This window comes from Syngnathoides biaculeatus, unplaced genomic scaffold (assembly GCF_019802595.1).
Source record: "Syngnathoides biaculeatus isolate LvHL_M unplaced genomic scaffold, ASM1980259v1 ctg239_pilon_pilon, whole genome shotgun sequence".
NCBI classification, from domain to species: domain Eukaryota; kingdom Metazoa; phylum Chordata; class Actinopteri; order Syngnathiformes; family Syngnathidae; genus Syngnathoides; species Syngnathoides biaculeatus.
The window spans coordinates 1-7,959 of NW_026907494.1; the positions used below are offsets into that span (position 1 = coordinate 1).

Consider the following 7,959-nt stretch of genomic DNA (forward strand, 5'->3'; position numbering starts at 1 on the left):
TGTCGAGTTTGCATGTTGTCCCTGTGACTGGGTGGGTTTTCTCAGGGCACTGCTGTTTCCTCCCACATTCCAAAAACAGAATTGGAGACTAAATTGCTTTTGACTGTTGTCTGTGTCCGAGTGCACTGTGATTGGCAGGCAACCAGTTGAGGGTGTACGCTGCCTCCTCCGTGAAGATTGCTCAGATTGGCTCCAACAATAATCTGACAACCCTGGTGAGGCTCAGCGGTTAAGGTAATGGATAGATGGATATTTGTGGGTTGGACTTCAATGTTGAAAATGACATTAGAATTTTTAATTCCTACTCTGATGGCAATGAATTACTTACATATTTGTGTTTTGTCTATTTGTTTTTGTAATTTTCATATTTTCTTTGTTTGTTTTGTGGTTTCTGGAAGGTGAAAATGTTTCACGATTTATGACGTTTGGCACTTTCAGACCACTGTAGTTATGAATGCAATTCCGGTGAGTGAAGCAGTTTGCTACTCCTGCTGACTGACAGGACACTAGTACCAATTTTTCCTGTGTAGAACTGGAGTTGTTATATACGCTTGATACGTGTGAGGTCTTTGTTTGGTTTGTTTTTCGCGAAGAAGAGCCCCACGAAAAACATAGGATAGATTTATCTTGCTCCCCATCAGGGAATCAAACCGCTGTCTTCCGCGTGATAGGCGGAGATACTGTTCACTATACTAACGAGGAGACTCTTGTACCAATTTCCCTGGAACAGATGGTCTTCGGTTGAGTTTTTTTTTTTGTTCGTTTTTGTCGTCAAGGAGCTGTTGTAAATGAGGTGCTTGTCATATTCGACATGTTGAGTCGAGTGCCACCATAATAAAATATTTGAAAATATTCTGTGCGCGTAACTCTTTCCAAAGTTGTGGCAATCAGAAAAATGAATGTGGTAGTGGAAAACTCACTTGATTTCAGGTCTCACACATATATTAATTAATCACTTGGAAATATACTTTTCAGAAGGGAAATTACTGGCTAAATTCTAGATATAATTCTCAATAGGTTGTTACATTTTTATTTCTTGAAGTGGTGCATTTGGAGTTGTCATTTACTGTGAGCTGTAATCATCAAAATTATACATGTATCAAAAAATGGTGCATCTCAATGTGTTTCAGTTTTTTAATTGAAATAAAACTTTTGACATGTGCTCTTCTTTGTGGGTTCTTATTCTTGGGTTACACTTCTCAAGGAGAGCAGGACACAATGGGGTCCCGGGAATGAAATCTCCGATAAGGTCTCTGGAAATTTCAACAGCCAGTATGAGAAGTGATCATGTTTTTAATTTCTGTGTGCCTTGTTCTTGCAGTATGCTTCTTAATTAATTGTGGCTGTGAGAAGTGCAGTTTTCAAGTTCTAGAAAAAAAACCGGGGGTCTCCTTGCGATGTCGCAGTTCGGGGGTATGTGAGACCCTGAAGAAATAAAAATGAAGAACAAATTATCCTCAGAGCACTTTGTTAGGTTTATCACCTAACTTGCTGGAATAATTGCACAAATAACGGACAAGTCTTTCTTCTTTCTTCTGATCAGGAGGACGTGAGAGAAAGGCCAGTTACAGAATCCAAACACGTTCTGAACCAGCCTCTCACGTACTCTTTTTTTCAAAGAAAACCCACAAGGTCAAAGGGAAGGGTTAGCAGATGAAATGAACAAAGGTACAGTTTTTGGTGATGATGTGGCACATTCTTTGGTTATGATGGAGTTGTCCTTGGCCTCTTCGAGGAAGATACTGTTGCATCTATGTGTAGGAGCTGGCTTTGTTGCGAGTCCATAATAAATATATTTACGATAACTCGAACACACTTGTATTTTGTTCATGTTGTAACACAAGCACATTCGCACCATTTCCTGGTCCTCTTGCACTCAAGAAAGTCTGGCTGCAGATCTCACCTCTCAGCCCCCCGACCTCACATCTCAAATCCCATCCTGCAGACTCCAAGCGCCACCATCAAGCAGGGAACAAAGTAGAATAATTTGAAAATTCCGTTTCAGTGTTTCAGGATCTTAGTAGAATATTTTTAAAATCTTTAATTCCCATTTCAGCATTAAATCCATTTGTTTACAGCACTGGACTTCATTCACAATTTTCATCTACGGTTGAAGTGTTTCAATCTTTTATTTATAAATCAGTGAATATTTAAATATGATGATGATGATGATGATGGTGATGATGATGATGATGATGACTTCACTCGATCAACCATTGATGTTTTCATGGCATGGAAGGAAATCGGAAGAAAAAACTCGTGCAGAGAACATGCCAACTCTTTTCCTCTATGGTACTGAGACCGTGAGAATATCGGCTTCCGTTGGCCGGGATAGGGAGACAAAGGGTCCTCTCATTTGTATAGTGGACCGTATCAATATTGCTAAATATTGCTACCTTTTGCTTTTCGTGGGGCTCTTCTTTGTGGAAAGCAAGCCGAGCAACCTTGTTTCCAAGCAGAAGCCTCACACGTATTAAGCGAATATAGCGACTGCTCCCACTTTGAACCTCGGTCCCAAGAACTGTGATGCCGACAGTCTAACGAGTTTCGCCATCGTGCTGCCCGAGAATGTTTGTGTTTCACGATTTGTTTTGTTTTGCACACCTGCCCACTTGTAACTGCACCTGAACACATCGGCAATGCAAGCCAACGAGGTGGTTTGGTGGTCCTGCTGACAGACATCACGCAAGCAACAGTTTCAGTTGCGTACTTCAGAAGTTGTGATATTTGCCGAAGATGCGTGAGGTCCCTGTGTGGAAACAAAGCTCCTCTGCTTGCTTTCCGCAAAGAAGAAGCCCACAAAAAGTAGAAATCAACTTTATTTAACTCCCCGTCGGGGAATCGAACCCCGGTCTTCCGCGTGACAGGCGGAGATACTGTCCACTATACTAACGAGGATGAAATGCATTAAAATGTCCTATGAATCACAATATCACGGAGCTGATGACATAAGACAGCCCCTTCTCATCTGGTTACTCATGGTGTAGTGGTACACACAACTACCTTTCATGTAAGCGGCGTGGGCTTTATTCCCGCTCAGTTGTGGTGTTGCAATGTTCCCTGCAACTCTCTGACAACCAGTTCAGTCTGATCTGCCTTTTGCCCAATGTTAGCTGGAGCAGGCGCCGGCACTCCTGCGACCCTTGTTGAGGATAAGCGGTTTGGAAAATGGATGTGGACCCTTCTCTTTGACGGTCCCTTGGAGTGGGTGGTTGTTGCTTAAAACATTTCTGCTGGAGAGCATCGTGGGTAATACGTCACCTGTCCCTTCTTCCGATGTTGGCGGAGGGACGATCGGGCTTCACTAAATCTTGCTGAATTTGGACTGAATGTTGTGAATCCTCAACGTGGGACACTGCTATGGTACTGACTCACAAAAATATACATTCTTGTGTTTTGTGTGGCAGCTGTTATTGTATCCTCTTGTCCATGTATTTTATAGAAGCCTCCTATGGGCAAATGTTGAGTAACAGCAGTGATCAAGAAAGTTTCATTCAAAATGTAAATGTCACATGGCTGTCAGACCACTTTACAAAAATCTACATGCATTTGATCTACCATGTTTATCTTCATGTTGTCTTTCTCTTTTCTTCAAGCCTCCTGTCGACAAATAGCACTGGTGCCAAAATACGCAAAATAATGCCTTCTTTTTTCCGCTATACTTTCGTGATGTCCATATGCCACCGAGTGCCAGCACCCCCCAAGTGAGAATCAGCATGCCCCTCGAACAACAAACCACATTGAGCAGCAAATGACCTCATAACTTGTCACATAGTCACCGTGTGACAAGGTAGTTAAAAATGCCGCAGAAAGATAAAATTCAAGTAACTTTATTGTAAGATGTGCTATACATACCCGACGTGCAACTTATTTGAAATAGAATTCCTCTCAGTCCTGTGGTGCTTTAATAGAGTAAACAGTTAAGAATCACTGAATAAAGTAAACTGGTCTAAAATACACTATAAATCCTGCTGTTGATTATCTTGCATCTCTTCCATGAGTGCCCAGTGCTGCCTGGTACAGTAATCCCTCTCTAATTCGCGGATCACCTACCGCGGATTCAATGCATCGTGTTTTTTTTGGGGGGGATGGATGGATGGATGAGACTGAAACATATAAGGGTAGATGTGCAGAAGGAATAGATTACAAGGCGACATTTTCTTGCTTGCCTTGAGGCCTAGCAAGCACAAGTCGTTTGTGGTTGTCTCCCCCGAAGCATCAGCGGTTGCACCGGCCTCCGACTTTCCTCAACCTGTTCAACCTCTAACGTTAAGGGCACAAAAGACCATGTTTATGTTATACTAAGTTCTTTAAGCACTGAAACAGAATTTTTCACAATTTTCAAATTATTCTACTTCGTTCCCTGCCTGGGGTGGCGGCTGGGGTCTGCAGGATAGGACAGGTGATGTGAGGTGGGGGGGCTGAGAGGTGAGGTCTGCAGCCAGACTCACTTAAGTGCAAGAGGACCAGGAAACCGAGAGAAAGGAAAAGCAAACTGAGCATCCAGGCAGCCTTTTGCCACTAATACTTTGTTGTTTTTGTGTCTCAACACTAATTCCACTACAGTGTTGCTTTGATTTCAGCTCTTCGCCTTAGCTTAAATTTCCAAGTTTAGTCAGATAAGAATTTTTTTTCTGAAAAAGAGTTTTGTGTATTTTTTTTTTTTTGTGTGTGTGGCAGTTTCCATTCTGTACTGGTTAAGATGTTCATCTCACACGTGAAATGTCCCCTGTCCCTGCGTGGGTTTCCTCCGGGCCTTCCGGTTTCCTCTCACATCCCAAAAACATGCAACATTAATTGGACAGTCCAAATTGCCCCCTATGTTTGGTTGTGAGTGCAATTGTTGTCAGTCTACATGTGCCCTGCAATTGGCTGGCAACTAGTTCAGGGTGTACTCCAGCCTCCTGCCCGTAGACAGCTGGGATGGGCTCCGGCACTCCTGTGACCCTCGCGAGGATAAGCAGCTAAGAAAATGGAAGGATGGACAAAAGTAGTGCTTCGCCTTTTATTTGGTTTTCTGGTCACATTGTAAATCTTGAGTAGAGTGGAAGTTTCCATAGTTTATTACTACTGATGTTTGTCTGCTACTTGTTTCAAAACTGGGTGTGAGAAACGACTTTAATATATATATATCCATCCATTTTCTGAGCCGCTTATACTCACGAGGGTCACAGGAGTTGCTGGAGCCTATCCCCAGCTGTCATCGGGCAGGAGGCAGGGTACACCCTGAACTGGTTGCCAGTCAATGGCAGGGCACATAGAGACAAACAACCACACTCACAGTCAGACCTTGGGGCAATTTAGACTGTCCGATCAATGTTGCATCTTTTTGGGATGAGGGAGGAAATCAGAGTGTCCAGGGAAAAAAAACATGTAGGCATGAGGAGAACATGCAAACTCCACAGAGGCGGGCCTGGGATTGAGCCCTGGATCTCAGACCTGTGAGACCAACGCTTTACAGCTGCACGATCATATCTATATATATAGGCCCTTTCGTGTGTGTGAGGCAAACATGATAATCACTACGCTATGTGGCAAGTGTTGCTGTCACCTGAAGGATTCTTTTCTTGTTTTCCTGCTGTGAAGGCAATCAACCAACGTTTTCCTCACACCACCTGAGGCGTCTGGAGTGAGTGGTGGAACAAACTGTATTCAAATCAAATTACACGTTACATGTTTTCTTTCGTCAAAATATTTTCTTGGAAAAATGCTTTTCGTGAAGGTTTTTTTTTGTCTTGAAACATAATTCCCTGACCAGTGATTTCTAAAGAGAATAATGTAAAATTTAAAACAATATAATTTTTATATGATACAAGTTTTTTCTCAAAAATATGAATATTTTCCTCCAGATATTTATATATATATATATATTTTTAAAATGATACTCCAGTTAATGTTTTCTTTCCAAAAGTGCTCAGCTGAAGTGAATGAACATGATTGATTGAAATGACAACCACTACTAATTAGGACACAGGTGTTCTCCACTGTGATTGGTCCTCAGAGCTCCTCAGCCTGGTTAAATTCCGGATGTGTCTCGTGTGACGTGTGCTCTTTCCACTTCTTCATTCTCATCATGACTACAAAGCTCTTTGCTGTTCTGCTGTGGTGTGCCCCAGCAGTTCCTGGTCTACTTGCGGCGCCATCTTGTCCGGCAGTCACCTGTGACAAGGAAAACGTGACAGCGGCTGCGAGTTTCTGTATCAGACACATCAATGGAAAGCACAACCATGGATTCAGGTTCAAGCTGCAAGAGGTCCAGAGCAGCAAATATCAACAGGTTGGCACTTTTCATTTTCGTACAAGCTAATTACTAGTTCCTACCCCCCCCCCCATACTACCCAAATAGTAGAACGTTATGATAGTGAGATAAAGCCTCCTGCAGCCTTCCAATCACTTCAGCAATTTGTTCGAGAAAGGCTTCATGTGGACATGACATCACTGTCAGGTTCACCAATCAGACATTCATTAAGCAGGACAAAAAAGGAAGCAAAGACACCAGTTCAAGTCTCGTGAGGAACTGTCTCGTACAATTCACCACTGCACTCTCTGATTACCCTCTCGTCAGCACCTCTATTTAGTTTTAAGACGCCCCTTATTTACATGGATGTTACAAAAAGGAGACGGCAAGCAAAACTGTTGGAAACAAGGTGTACATGTTTGTTCGTGTGCATGTGTGGAAGATTGCTGAATACATCTGTGGTCATCATATCTTTAACAGTTCTGATGATTAGACGTTTTTGTTCTTGCTATCTCCTGCTAGGAGGCTGCCACGTCATCTAGAGCAGAGCAAAGCATTTCTTTATTGGAAGCAGATGTATGATAATTATGATCACAATTATTCCTACAGCTAGTTTCCAGTTGGTTGCTGTTTGGCCTCTTTTGGTGAAACCTCACAACAACTCCCAGTGTGTGTCATATGACTTAAACAGCGACACATGTGGCAACGTTAAGCCCCTGTAGAGGTCTTCCAAGGTCTGTGGGAGTCTGACCCCTGCGGCTGCCGTCCCCAGATTATCTGTTTGCAGATAATCAACTTATTTTTTTCAGGAGTGTAATTATTGAGTTTGTTTTAGTAATGAAAATCTGGTCCTGGAGTTTTTTGTCCCACATTGTTACATTAAGAGTCTTCATTCATTCTATCCTGTTGTTCTGTTAGGAAATGTCCTTATTGTAACAGTGTCCCATTAAAAAGTGGTAGCTTGTTTCTTTTTATTTTTCAGATTTTTCTCCGCATGGAGCGAATAATTGAACATTCCTCCAATGTGCCAGTAGTAAGCTGTGAAAGTGACCCTCAACACTAGTGAGGTAAATAATCCAGGAAGTGAAGAGGGACTGCGGGAAACTTAACGTTATTGTGCCAGATCTCAAGGGTTTACTCAACTTGGCTGGTAGGTGAATGTGTCTACTTAAAACTGTCTTGTTCAGTCAGCAGCCAGGCCATGGTCATCAAAGATCTGTAAAAGCGGACACACATTTCCATAGCTTAGGCATTGTTGTGCTCACTTCAAGTAATGTCATAACCAGTGACAAATGATTATCAAGCATGAGCCCAACTTTGTCAAAAACAACAGGAAACATAGCTTGAGTGTTTGGTAGGTTAGTCCTATCCCACCCACCCAATAATGTTAGGGTTAAGATAAAGGTCTTTCAGAATGTGTTTCTCTTCTTTGCTGTGATGGACACAGCCACGTGGATAGACTTTTTCAGACTTCACACGAATGGAACTCGGACAGCATGGATTGTGTGTTGCAAATACATCCACACTGATTTGGTCGGTTGGAGTCACGACCCGCCTCCCGGGAGGCTTAGGCACATCGCTTCCAGTCGGACTGGTGAGCCGAGCCCTCGGATAAAGGCACCACACTCAACCTAGGTGAGGTGAGAGGAACTGGACTCACCTAAAGTGAAGTGACAGTTGCTAGACTGGACCCGGATGAGCTGACAGTCACTGGACTCCAG

General features: G+C 42.8%; 1 long non-coding RNA gene and 1 other non-coding gene across 2 annotated transcripts; both read right to left on the reverse strand.

The window, feature by feature from the left end:
• Nucleotides 1–2,826: 2,826 nt before the first annotated feature.
• trnad-guc (transfer RNA aspartic acid (anticodon GUC)) lies at nt 2,827–2,898 on the reverse strand. Its single transcript has one exon. It is a non-coding gene; the product is annotated as a tRNA-Asp (tRNA).
• A 916-nt stretch (nt 2,899–3,814) lies between these two features.
• LOC133497250 (uncharacterized) lies at nt 3,815–4,810 on the reverse strand. The gene is made up of 2 exons (XR_009794009.1): nt 4,356–4,810; nt 3,815–4,263 (listed from the first exon to the last, which is right to left on the reverse strand). It is a non-coding gene; the product is annotated as an uncharacterized LOC133497250 (long non-coding RNA).
• Nucleotides 4,811–7,959: the final 3,149 nt, after the last annotated feature.